The sequence below is a fragment of the Typopeltis vanoorti genome, chromosome 15 (assembly GCF_054136105.1).
Source record: "Typopeltis vanoorti isolate ZY-2024b chromosome 15, IOZ_Tvanoo_1.0, whole genome shotgun sequence".
Taxonomy (NCBI): Eukaryota; Metazoa; Arthropoda; class Arachnida; order Uropygi; family Thelyphonidae; genus Typopeltis; species Typopeltis vanoorti.
Genome location: NC_143563.1, coordinates 46,146,254 through 46,159,277, shown reverse-complemented (window position 1 = coordinate 46,159,277; position 13,024 = coordinate 46,146,254). Strand labels below are relative to the sequence as shown.

At 33.8% G+C, this 13,024-nt stretch overlaps 1 protein-coding gene across 1 annotated transcript in view; it reads right to left on the bottom strand.

Moving 5' to 3' along the window:
- Ku80 (X-ray repair cross-complementing protein 5 Ku80) overlaps positions 1-13,024 on the bottom strand; it is a 305,608-nt gene that overhangs the window by 72,260 nt on the left and 220,324 nt on the right. The window lies entirely within an intron of this gene.

The following is a 13,024-nucleotide window of genomic DNA, read 5'->3' as shown; positions in this document are numbered from 1 at the left end:
GGAAAATCACCTGGAGAAGCTAAGCTAGGTTCAGAACTATATAAATACACAGGAACAAGATTCAAAGGAAGACTCTTATTATTTTTAAATAAAATTTACTCAACTGGTATCCCCCCAATAGAATGGAAAAAAGCAATTGTGATTCCTATCTTTAAGAAAGGCAATAGAGATGACCCTAAAAACTATAGAGTGATGTATCAGTATACTAAATTCATGTTACAAAATATATAGCAGAATCTTAAATAACAAACTAATGAAATATTCCGAAAACTTTATTCTAGAGGTACAAAATGGATTTAGAAAAGGACGATCATGTATAGACTCAGCCTTCTGCCTAAAATTAATAATAGAGAAAAGAAGAGAATATAATTTAGAAACACATATTGCATTTATTGACTTTGAAAAAGCATTTGACAAAGTTAAAAGAAACATATTATTTAACATATTAAAAGAAATACAAATACCAAATAATATCCTAAAAGCTGTCACAAGTATATATGAAAATAATCAAATACAAATAAGATTAAATCATGAGCTATCATCTACAAGAGAGATAAACCAAGGGGTCCGACAGGGATGTCCCCCTCAGCAACTCTTTTTAATATCTACTTAAATGAAATAATAATAAAATGGAGTAAAAATTTACATCAAGGAATTAAACTTTCACCTACAATTAACTTAAACACTCTCCTCTTTGCAGACGACCAAATAATAATTACAAATTCTGAAGATAACTTACAGAAAGCTATTTTAAATCTAAATGAGATATCCAAAGATTATGGTATGATAATATGGTATGATAAAAATCAAAAACTATGGCCTTTAAAGGACAAGATCCAGCAAGAACTAAAATAGTATTAGATAACAAGATCTTAGAACAGGTGAACTCATTTAACTACCTAGGATGTATGATCACTTATGAAAATGAAAAAGATATAGACATAAAAATTGCAAAATATTTAAAAATAACAGGAGTAATTAACTCTATATTTAAACCAAACCTAGTTCAAAAAAAAACCAGGCTAAAAGTATGCAATACATTAGCCCTACCGGTCTTAATGTATGGAAGCGAAATCTGGACAATAAAACAAAAAGACAAACAAAGATTAACAACAGCAGAAATGAAGTTTATGAGAAAAACTGCAAAGTATACCCTATTTGATCACAAAAGAAACGAAGATATTATGAAAGAATTAAACCAAGAACCAGTAATTGAAAAAATTAAAAAATATAAACATAGATGGATGGAACACATTCAAAGAATGAAAACAGAAAGATTACCAAAACAAGCCTTAAAGTACAAGCCATTAGGGAAAAAAAAACCAGGACGTCCTCTTAAACGATTCAACGATGACTTCTAAGGCCGGAACAGGCCATGCTAGGCTTAAATCCTTGATACGTATGATGATGACACACACACACACATATATATATATATAAAACTTGAAATCAGTTAGAATTGCTAAATTGCATTTGAGATTTTCAATATCATTAAGACAGTTTACATATAGTTCACTTCTTTCACAAATAAAATGCTACCAAAAAAATTGAAACTAGTATGTTATATATAATATTGAAAACTTTGTAAAAATTCACCTGCCTGATGTGGAAGGAAAATAATATATCGTCAAAAAAGTTTCTACCTGATGTGAAACACATGCAAGACACTTGGTGTGAGCATGTAACGTACTTCAAGCCACTAGTAAGTGGTGCAATAATCTCATGCTTAGTGATGAAATTGGTCATTTGCCTAGAGACAACCTAAAACATCCATGTCCATAGTGAGATTTAAACCCACAGCCTGTTGGTTGGAGAGTAGGTAGCTTTAGCCAAGCTGGCTAAAGGAAAAAATTCTTATACCTTAGTGCATATATAGTTATATTCTTGATAATTATGTGTGTTTTTGTCAATAAAAATATTTGGTTAATTACATCTGTAAGATCATTTTTTTAATCAGTTAACTGAAAGTGAATGAGGGAATTAATTAAAGGAATTATATTATTATTATGGGAAAGAAATATGTGTGCAAAACCACTCAAGTTATAATCGTTTTTTTAATTTTTTTTTTTTTTTTTTTATAATGTTAAAAACAACTTCACCCGGGTAATCCAAACAGCTTCGTTATGAAAAACCAATACACTAGTGGTGTCACATAGAGTGATGCATGTGCACACAGAAGGAGAACTTTGAGACTGATATATATACTAATACAGGGTGTTCGGGATAAATTTGACATATTTATAATTAATTATATTTTTCCGTAAGTTACATGTATTAACACACACTTCTCTTCATTTAAAAGTTTGGACCCTTCTTCATTCATATACAAGATGTCAGAAAGGATGGATAGCTGGAACCCACCTGAATCATGGAAGAGAATAACTTGTATCATGATGATTCGTGCCCGCCATCAAAATAAGGATATTACGACTGCTGCCCAATGCTCCCTGAATACAGTAAAAACAATCAGGCATGAACTAGAGACTTGCAATGGTGACTACGAGGATGTAGCAAGAAGAAAGATCCCTAGCAGACGATCTGATTGCGTTCGTACAGCAGAATTCCTCGCAAATCTGCAGGAACAGGTGTTGAAGAACCCTGGCATTGGAATTCGGGCTTTGTTCGTGGAGTTGCTAACTGTAGTCAAGCCCTGGATAACAAGGGTAGCCAATGGTAGGCCGTATGTATGGCAGCAGGATTCGGCCCCTTGCCACACCTCTGGGAAAAGTCAAAAATGGTTGTCTGAAAATTTCTACGACTTCACCAGTCCAAATGTTTGGCCTCCAAACTCCCCAGACCTTAACCCCATGGATTATTTTGTATGGGGCGCAGTTGAAAAAGACACCAATCGCACTTCCAGTAATACAAAAGCCCAGTTAATGGATAAAATTAAAACAGTTTTTGCGGCCCTTCCCAGGGAGACTGTAGCATCAGCTTGTTCGAGGTTCCGAAGCAGAATTGAAGCTGTGATCGATGCTAATGGTGGTTATTTTGAGTAAATCTTGTTGATAGTATTGTAATTAACTCTGCCTGTAATGTTTTTTTGTCAATTCATTAAATTTAATAGATACAAAGAAGATTTTCTTTTTCCTTACGAAACTGTCAAATTTATCCCGAACACCCTGTATATACTAATATATACTAAGAAGCAACAAATACTTTGAAGTGGCTAGTGTGATTTCATTTGTTATGCCATCATGGTCTGTCAATAGTCTTGATATTTCTCTCATCTCAGTTTAAGATCACAGTAATCTTACTTTTGAAGTATATAGAAAAAAGTTTAACATCAAGACAACATCCGTATTATCAAGCCACACAAATCTGGCCTCACATAACATGGAGTTGAAAACCCCAACCATAGGATCCAATGGAAAAACACCAACCTGCTACATAGATCCTTATATAAACGAATGAAAACAATGAACTGTAATGACTGTCTTACTATCCCAAAAGTTAGGGACATTATTATCCTCAATTGTATAAAATAAATTTATCAGATATATTTTAATTTAATTTTAATTACAGCCATTTTTTTTTAAGTCCTTAAACATGCATAGAAGGATTCCAATGTAAGCATGCACACTAACTATTCCTTTGAAAGTAATTCCTAGTATTGTTTGTAATAACTGTACTGGCGATGTCTTAAGATACTTAAGACGAAATATGTACATATTATTAAAATTTAATTACTGTGGTATATGTGTGAATTTTTAGTCACTTCCTTTCTTGGATGCTCTCATCTCAGTTGAAGATCATAGTAATCTTACTTTTGAAGCATACAGAAACATGTTTAATGCAGATTGGTATCTGCATGCTAGTTCCCACCACCACCTGACACAAAACAGGGTATCATCAAAACATTAAAAGAGAGAGCCATTAAATTATCAAGTACTGATAATAAAAGAAATAAGGAAATAACTTACAGTAAAGACATTCTTCAAACAAAAAATGGTTACAGCATCAAAACTATTAATAATGTAATGAATCACAAGTTCCAAAATGAGTAAAGGACTACAAAAGTATGTCTTCTTTACCCTATATCAAGAATATTATAGACAAAATAGCAAAAGTCCTACAAGAAAGGAAGTGACAAAAAATTCACACATATGAGTTTTTAGACAAGCAATGTGAGTTTTTTTTTTTATTTTTTTATTTTTATTTTTATTTTTTTTATTTTATTTAAACCATTAAGGAATTCACTGAAGTTTTGAAGAGATGCTTCTGAGCCTGGCCAGATGATGAAAATATCGTCAACATATCTCACTCCTACAAATGTTTTCACAAGGTTAAGAATACCTAAAAAAACACAACAACTTATGAAGAGACTAACTGCAACTGGTTTATAAAACTACTGCAATTGCAGTGATTGTTACATTGGACAGATGGGACATTCTGGGGAAATCCATCAAAAAGAACATATCAGAGATGCAGAGAAAAAACAAGTGCTTAAATCTAGACTAGCCTTTCACACCACCAACAAACGCTATTAAGTCAATTGGTAAATCACCAAAATACCATACAGAGAATTTAATACTTATGTATGCAAATTTAAAGAGGCTAGTGAGATGATGCAATGTCTGACCCAGTGCAATAAAAACTAAGACCTCATATTAAATCAACTCTGGGCAACATACATGATCTACATATTGATGAATTAGACTGAGACAAAATATGTTATATCCTGTAACATGACCCATGCTCATGATATCTTGTTCCTGCATTCAACGTTTGTCACAAATTGAATGAAATAAATTGAAAAAAAAATGATGCTTTGTTATCAAGAAATTTCCATGTTAACATCTCTTTATATTTGTGTTTATGTATCAATCTGAAATAACAAATGATATTGTTGTACAAAACTGGTAAATTGTTTTACTCTTTTTTTTTTTGCTAGTATTAATTTAAAAATTATTGATATTACACCCACGGGAATGTAAATTCCACAGATAAGCATATACTTAGTGGATGTATACCTGTTACTAAACACTCGAGTATGATTCCATTAAAGAATAACAGATATATAATGCACACATACCAGCTGATGAATTAGAAACAATATGTAAATATCACTTACATGGCATATATGATATGCAAAATACTTGGTCACGTATGTCACCATGTGTTTTAGGCAACTATTTAAGAATGCTGCTGGTTAGTAACTGTCAATAGTGTTGATCACAATGGGGAAAGCAAAGATCTTTAAGAGTTTGATAAAGAGCTTATTGTAGGTGCCTCTTTGGCTGGAGCTATGATTGTGAAAAGAGCAGAGCTGACTGGTTTCTCAAAAGATGAGCTATCTCAGGTGTTTACTCAGTGGAAAAATAACCCACATTGCTTGTCTAAGAGGCATAACTGTGGTCCTAAGCCAGTCTGTCAGGAACGAGATCGCCATCTTCTGAGAAGGCTTGTACGGACAAACAGAACTTCCTGCATGCAGCAATTGACTGAAACGTTTAATAAAGGCTGTTCTCAACCCATATCTCACTCAACTATGCACAGGGAATTGAAGAGGATCATATTGGCAGTTGCATGCCTATATGGAAACCACTGATTTCTGCAAAGAACCAGAAAGTTCATCTACAATGGTGTCAGGAACACCATGACTGGATACTGGAAAAAGTCATGTGGTCTGATGAGTCACAGTATACCTTGTTCTGTATCGACAGTAGGCAGAGAGTTTCACAAGAGCCCCATGAAACAATGAACCCAGCTTGCCTTGTAAACACAACTCAAGGTTCTGGAGATGGTATCATGGCGTGGGACATATTTTGTTGGTACAGAATGGGTCCCCTGATATTGCTGGAAGGTTGGGTATCCTTCAAGGAATATCTGGACATTGTTGCCGATCAAGTCCATCCTGCAATGTTGACTTTTTATCCGGCAGATGATGGCTGTCTCATGGATGACAATGCTACTGTCCATCATGCAAGAATTGTTCAACAGTGGTTCAGTGAGCATGACAACAACTTCCACTATCTTTCCTAACCACCATAATGCTTGGACTGAATCCCATTGAGAATGTATGGGCATGTAAGAAAAACAGATCTGAGAGCAAAGTTCTATTCTATCAAATAGGAGCCAGTTAAAGGACTGTCTGGTAAATGCCTCATATGTTGTAGATATAGATGCAATCCAACAACTTGTGGAATCTATATCAAACTGCATATGTGCTGTAATTCAAGCTAAAGGAGATCCAGCATGGTATTAAATAAAATTCTTTAATTCAGTGGCTAGCATGTGTAGATTAATACAATTTCCTTTAGTACTCGCATTTGCATTAATGATGCATAAATCTCAAGGAGGATGAATCCTTGGTGACACTGTATGTGGTTGTGATAAAAATAAGCAACTTTTGTATATCATATTATCTAGGGTGACTTTAATCAAAAGTTTATATATAACCAATGCTTAGAATGATGTCATATTTTATCATGACAGAGCAATGAATAATAATGAACTCCATGTGAAATGGATCAGTTGAAAAACAATAAACTACCATCTTTACAAGTCAAGTAATAAAGTTCATACAAAACAGAGATGTATCAATAGGTCAATGAATGTACAAAGTTTCCATGCTCAGATACAATGTTGAAACAGATGCTCTTCAACAGTGCAAGATACTGGTATTTAGTGACAGATGGTTGGATAATGATGAATGTTTAATGTTTTCATCATTATACAAGACCAATAAACCATCATGTATTCCACACATATGCACACCATAAAAACAGGTATAATAGGTCTGTAGATCTGATTTCAACATTCAACTGAATTCTGAAGTTAAAAAGAACTGTGCACAAATCAACTTTAATTCTTTTTAAAACTTCTTTTACACACTTTTTATCCATATCCTGCTCACAACTAAATAGTGACCACTTCATATTTCAAATTCCATGTATACTAGTCATTTGTGCAAATGACTTAGTCCATGTCATGAACAGAAATCCAGTTCATGTTTATGACAATCCAGAAATGTCATGAACAGGTACTGATCATTATTATTAGCTTGAGTCCTTGGAGAAATGATTTGACATACATATATAAATGATTTAGAGAAATAATTTCTATATGTGGAGTCTCTGTAGCTCAGTCAGTATAGACAAAGCCCTTTGGTCAGAAAGACCTGGGTTTGATTCCTGTCCATAATGAGAGCAACCTTTATCAGGTCTTTTCAACTCAACTAAAGGTGAGTTAGCCGGTCTCATACAGAGGTGGAGGATTTTTTTTTGCCTGGAAACTCAGGTTTTTCATTCCTCAAAACAGGCAAACCAGCCCAGTGAACACACACGTCTTATAGTCATAAAATACTTACTGGGCAAGGAAGGCAATGGTGAACCACCCTGTTCCATAATCACTTTCCTGATTAAGTAATATACTGCTACCCCTACTAACCATAAGGTTGATAAGGACTACACACACATTTCTATGTCTGTATTTCATTTTCCTCAGCTGTTTAGCTTTCCAACCAGGATCAACTTTTCCAGCAGCCAGGATTCAGCAGGTACTGATCATTATTATTAGCTTTGGTCTTTGGAGAAATTATTTGGAATATATACATAAAAATGATTTAGAGAAATCATTTTTATATGTCTGTATTTCATTTTCTACTCAGCTGTTAGCTTTTTTTCTCCATGTCAACTGCCTTCTCTAATCATTTGACAAATTCCTCCACTTCTTCTTTAGTAGAACCTCCTGTATAGGCACAAACAAACAAACATTATCTAATTCCTCATTTCGATGTTTTCAGGTAATATCAAGCAGAGTAATGTTGGCAAACATCAACATGAGGAATCCTACAAGAGGCTCTAAAGAAGAAGTGGAGGGATTTATCAAACGACTAGAGATGGCAGCTGATACAGAGTAAAAGGAAAAGCTGATCCTGGTTGGAAAGCTAAACAGCTATGCAGAAAATACAGAAAATGATGAAGATGATCCAAATGACCCATTTCTTTAGTGACAAGAAGATTATTCTTGCGTTTAGTGTTAAATACTGTACGTTCCTTTACCCGATCACAACTTCAATGTAACAATGTGTATTTCTTATTTAGAATCTGGTACTTTTCTAATTACTCTGCCATTCCATTTTTTTTTTTTTTTTTTTTTCTTTGATATTGTGGTACCTATCTTTATTGCTGATTTTGAGTTGGAGTTTGTTTCAGTAGCTGACACTTCACTGTTTCTGGTTTCCTGACAAAAAATAGCAGGAAGGCCTTGTTTAACCAGTCCATGCCCCAAATGGTATGAAATTCCATCATACTGCACCATCATTTTGTTTTGGTATCAGTCAATAAGAATACTCTTTGGTTGGCTAAAATCCATGCCAGCCCAATCTCATTCAGTATCCAAACATATACCTACTAATGAAATATCACAAGGTGATATTTGGACATTGGGTCAGAAGCCTGTTCTCCGTGTTCCTAAAAGATGATGTGTCCTCCTAGTTATCCAGCTTTGACTTGAGTAACCCAATGAATCAGTTAATTTTAATTAATTATTTTACATATTACAGATAATATATCTGATATATTAATTTAATCAATCTGAATTAATTACTCCTGTGAATATGAAAAATTACAAAAAAGCATGGGATTGGCATGAGCAGATTTCTTGCTTTAGAAATTTGCTCATGTTTTATAATAGTGACTGCAAGAATTGGATAAGAAGAACAGATAATGCCACAGGACTTTTGGATTTTTCCAGGTCATTTGAAAGGATTTCACAAACTGAAGACAAAATAGGCTTATGATACGGGGATAGCAGAATGGTTGGCTGATAGGTATCACAGAGTAACATATGGGAGTACCTAGCCTAAGAGAAGGAGGGGTCACTAGTGAGATACTACAGGGTTCTCTGTTATTTAGCCATTGTTGTTTAGCTTATATGTTAATAATATTGGGGATGTATGTTAATACTATTGAGATAGTATACAGTTACTTGCTGACAATTCAGTAAGGAAGAGTGACAAGAGATATTACTGATACAAAATCCTTGCAGGGTTGATTTTAAGAAATTGGATTTTAAGAAGCTGGTATAGTGGGGGAGTGAGTTGAATAAACTTATATGAAATAAGAGAGAAATTAGTCAAAACACTAAACTAGCAATATACAAGATAGTGTTCAAACCAGTTTTAAGTTATGGATTGAAGAACTGGATTAGAAATAAAGCACTCAATTAAAGACTAGAGACCACACATAAGAGTTCTGAGAAAAAGTGGGGGGTAGAGAACAGATGGCAGCAGTGGCAGAATTATATTAAATTAGAATATATTAGAAAGGAGCTCAACATTGTTAGCATTAAAAAATGTGTGAACAGAGGTTATCATCAAACACCTATTTGATGCTAAGATGGCAGAAAAGAGAAACATAGAAAGACCAAGATCTAGGTGGACTGATTGTCAGAAGTGCCTGCGAAGAACAAAATGTTAGTCATGACGATATTGGTGTGCTGATAAGAAACCAATTTGGAGGAAAATTGTTGATAGGAGATTAATAATAATATAAACTTAATTATGTAGTGCTGTCATAGTAGCCTGAACATCCCTTGAGGGTACATACTAGGAAATTGATGATGATGATATATATATTATTGCAAACCTTCTCTGCCTGCTATCTCTCCCTCTCTCACTTATACCATACTTATGAGACATACTGATTTTGTTAATTCCAAGTGGTTTAACTCAACTTCAAAAATAATAATAATAAATAATTAAATTGCTGTACCAAGTTGTATAACATGTCTTGATTCATATTTAGAAGGTTTCAAAGTTAATTTTTATCACAGTGAAGGTATAAAAAACATCTTTACTATAAGCATCATTATTCAAAATATAAATATCATTTATACAAGTAAATAACAGAAGAGAAATCCAAAATAATGTAATCATATATTATTTTAATTTTATTTATTCATTATACATCAGCTACAGAAATTATTGGTCTGTATTGGCTGAAGCAGAATGATACTTCTTACAATGAATAGATTCGTGACTAAATATACCCTCAGTAGTAATCATTGCATGTGGTGTTTTTCTCATTCTGCTGCCTACAACATTCAATAATGTATCACAAGTTTATGTGGGTAAATAGTGGTGCATATTTGTTAATATTCAAATTTGATAGCTTGGAAAATATGTTTTTTTGAATGAAATACATAAAATATTACAGATCAGCCTTATCTGGTGAACATTTGCAATCAATTTTGATGACTGGGAACACTAACTTTGAACCCTAATTAAGCTTTATTATGTGTCATAAAATAATTCCATACTTCTCACTAATTTCCCAAAAATCTGTTTGTACACAGATTTTTGTCATTTTGTTAAAATAAAATGACAAATATAATATAAAATTATTATTGCATATATTTTGTTTGTCTTACATATAAATACATGATATTCTCAATTTTACTTCTTGGCCTACGAAGTGTAAAATATTTGCTATTCAGCCCTTCACAGAAAAAATCCCTTGGTTTAAGAATATAACAAATGTGAATGTAGAATATTAACTCCATAAGTGCAATATATGATTCACTTGAAACAGGCAGAAGACTGTTTCAAGCTGGAAGGAAATGTCATCAGGAAGGTCAGTGACTTTAGATATTTAGGTTCAACAATGAAAGAGAATGGTGAGGCCAAGAAGGAAGTAGGATGCAGGATACAAGCAGGATGGAGGAACTGGAGAGAGAGAGAGATGGCTGGAGTGCTATGTGATAAGAGGGTGCCGATCAAACTAAAAGGCAAAATCTACAGGACAGTAGTGAGACCAGCTATGACGTATGCTTTGGAAACTGTGGTCTGAAGGAAAAATAACATCAGCAGGATGGAGGTAGCGGAGATGAGAATGCTTAGGTGGATGTGTAGTGTGACCAGGAAGGATCATCTGAGAAATGACTATATAAGGGGAACGGTGAAAGTTACGAACTTGGGAGCAAAGATACAGGAGGCAAGGTTGAGATGGTTTGGTCATGATGAGGAGGGAGGAAGAGTGTGGGAAGAAAGGTCATGCAGATGGATGTGCAGGGGAAGCACGGACGGCCAAAGAAGAGATGGTGGAGGAGAACTTGAGGATGAAGAACTTGGATGTGGCTACAGTCCAAGACAGGAAGTTGTGAGGAGACTCACTACAAACAGCAACCCTACTTTAGTGGGAAAAGCTGCAGAAGAAGAAGAAGAAACTATTCTTTTCAAGAAGCAAAGTATTTGAAAACATGAACTTATGCATGAGTCTGAGCATAAAGCATACAAGCTTACTGTAGGTTTTCCTAAACCTGAGGAACCTAACCAAAACTCTTTTGTGATATTTAACTACAGTTCCTCCATATGTTCTAGCTGTTATAGTGGTACTATGGACAGCATTGCTCACAATTTACAATTGTAAATTGTGAGCAGTGCTGTCTGTACAATCACTCTAAAGCAGTGTGATTTCCTTTCGTATTTGTCACCATGGCAACACAGGTTTTTGATATGGTTTTGGCTTGTAGTGGGTAGATATAATCATAGTTTGTTCTGAGTACATAAGTTATAATGTCTCTATATTTTCATGAAATGAATGATTTATAGTTGTAAAGTTTGATGTCATTTGCCATCAAATGTAGTCCATTATAATGAATTCTTGAATCTCCATTTGTATGCAACATTGAGCAAAAAATAACCCTGCTGTTATGGGATTTTCATAAACATTTTATAGTTCACACTTGAGAACAAGTAATGATAGCAAGGTTAATATCATGTTAATATCAAGATTAATATTTCTATTATTTTTTACATTCTACTATAAAAATTATTTCATCATGCTGTCTTATCCTTCTGTTATAAAGAAATTATATATTACAAAAGAAATATATTAGAAAGAGTTAGGCAAAAGATCAAGAAGACTATCAAGATGGAAAATTGGGAATAAGGAGAGTTTTTAGAAAAGAAAAAAGTTAGAATAATTAGTTAAATAAAGTTAAATAGTTAAATTATAAAAGTCAGAGCCAATCAAATCAGAAATCTGGCAACAGGAGATCAATTTGAAAGGAAACTGATAAAAAACTTTGATAGATGCTAGCCTGTTGGCCGAGTGGTTAGCATATCCTCTTTCTAACTAACAGGCTGTGAGTTCAAATGGATGCTTGTGAATGTCTTTAGGAGGAAGATGGATTTCATCACCTGGTGTGCAACTATCACTGGCTGATGGTGGTAGTCACACCAGCTTGAAAAAGTTTCATGTTTTTGTCTCTAAAGCAGGGTTTCCAGGCCTGGTAAAAAATAAATTTAAAAAAAAAAATACCAAATATATATATATATATATATATAAAATCAATAAAAATAAAAAAATAAATAAAAATTCTTAACCCACTCATGGTGCAAATGTACTATAGGTTTATAGAAGCCTTTTGTAGGTGGGAGCCACATAAAAAAATTACTAATGATTATTTCAATGCTGGTTTCCTATAAACAATTTTATTATTCTAGTTCAGTTGTATTGGACTGCCACAATACAGTCAAACCTTCACCCCAACATGCAACTGAGATCACAGTCACTGCTACAATGAAAGATGATCGACAATAATAAACTATGAAAAAGTCCTTTTCAAATCATATCATTAATGCTATTTTTAGAATACTACTAATGCTAGTATACAAACTTTTAATAATCTATACCTTTGGTTCATCGAGCCTGAATATAGTGAGATCTGACTGTATCTGTTTTACATCACCTTGAGGATGTACACAGAAAATGATTATGTACAGGGTGGTCCATAAGTCATGGAGGGATTTAAAATGTTAACTTTTCTGATTATTATTATTATTTTTTTTTTTTTTAGGTATTCTAAGAAACAATTGGGAAATTAATCAAGGAAAAGTTCAAACCCAACAACGAAGAGTTGCTAGAGCTGCAATGCTCCTAATGTACATTTCTGGTGCATGAATGATTTCAAGATCTGCAATTAGTTGGCCATCATGTTCTCCAGATCTGATGGCTCCCAATTTCTTCCTATTGGGCTACCTGAAGGAAAAGGTGTATGTGAACAAGCCTCAAAC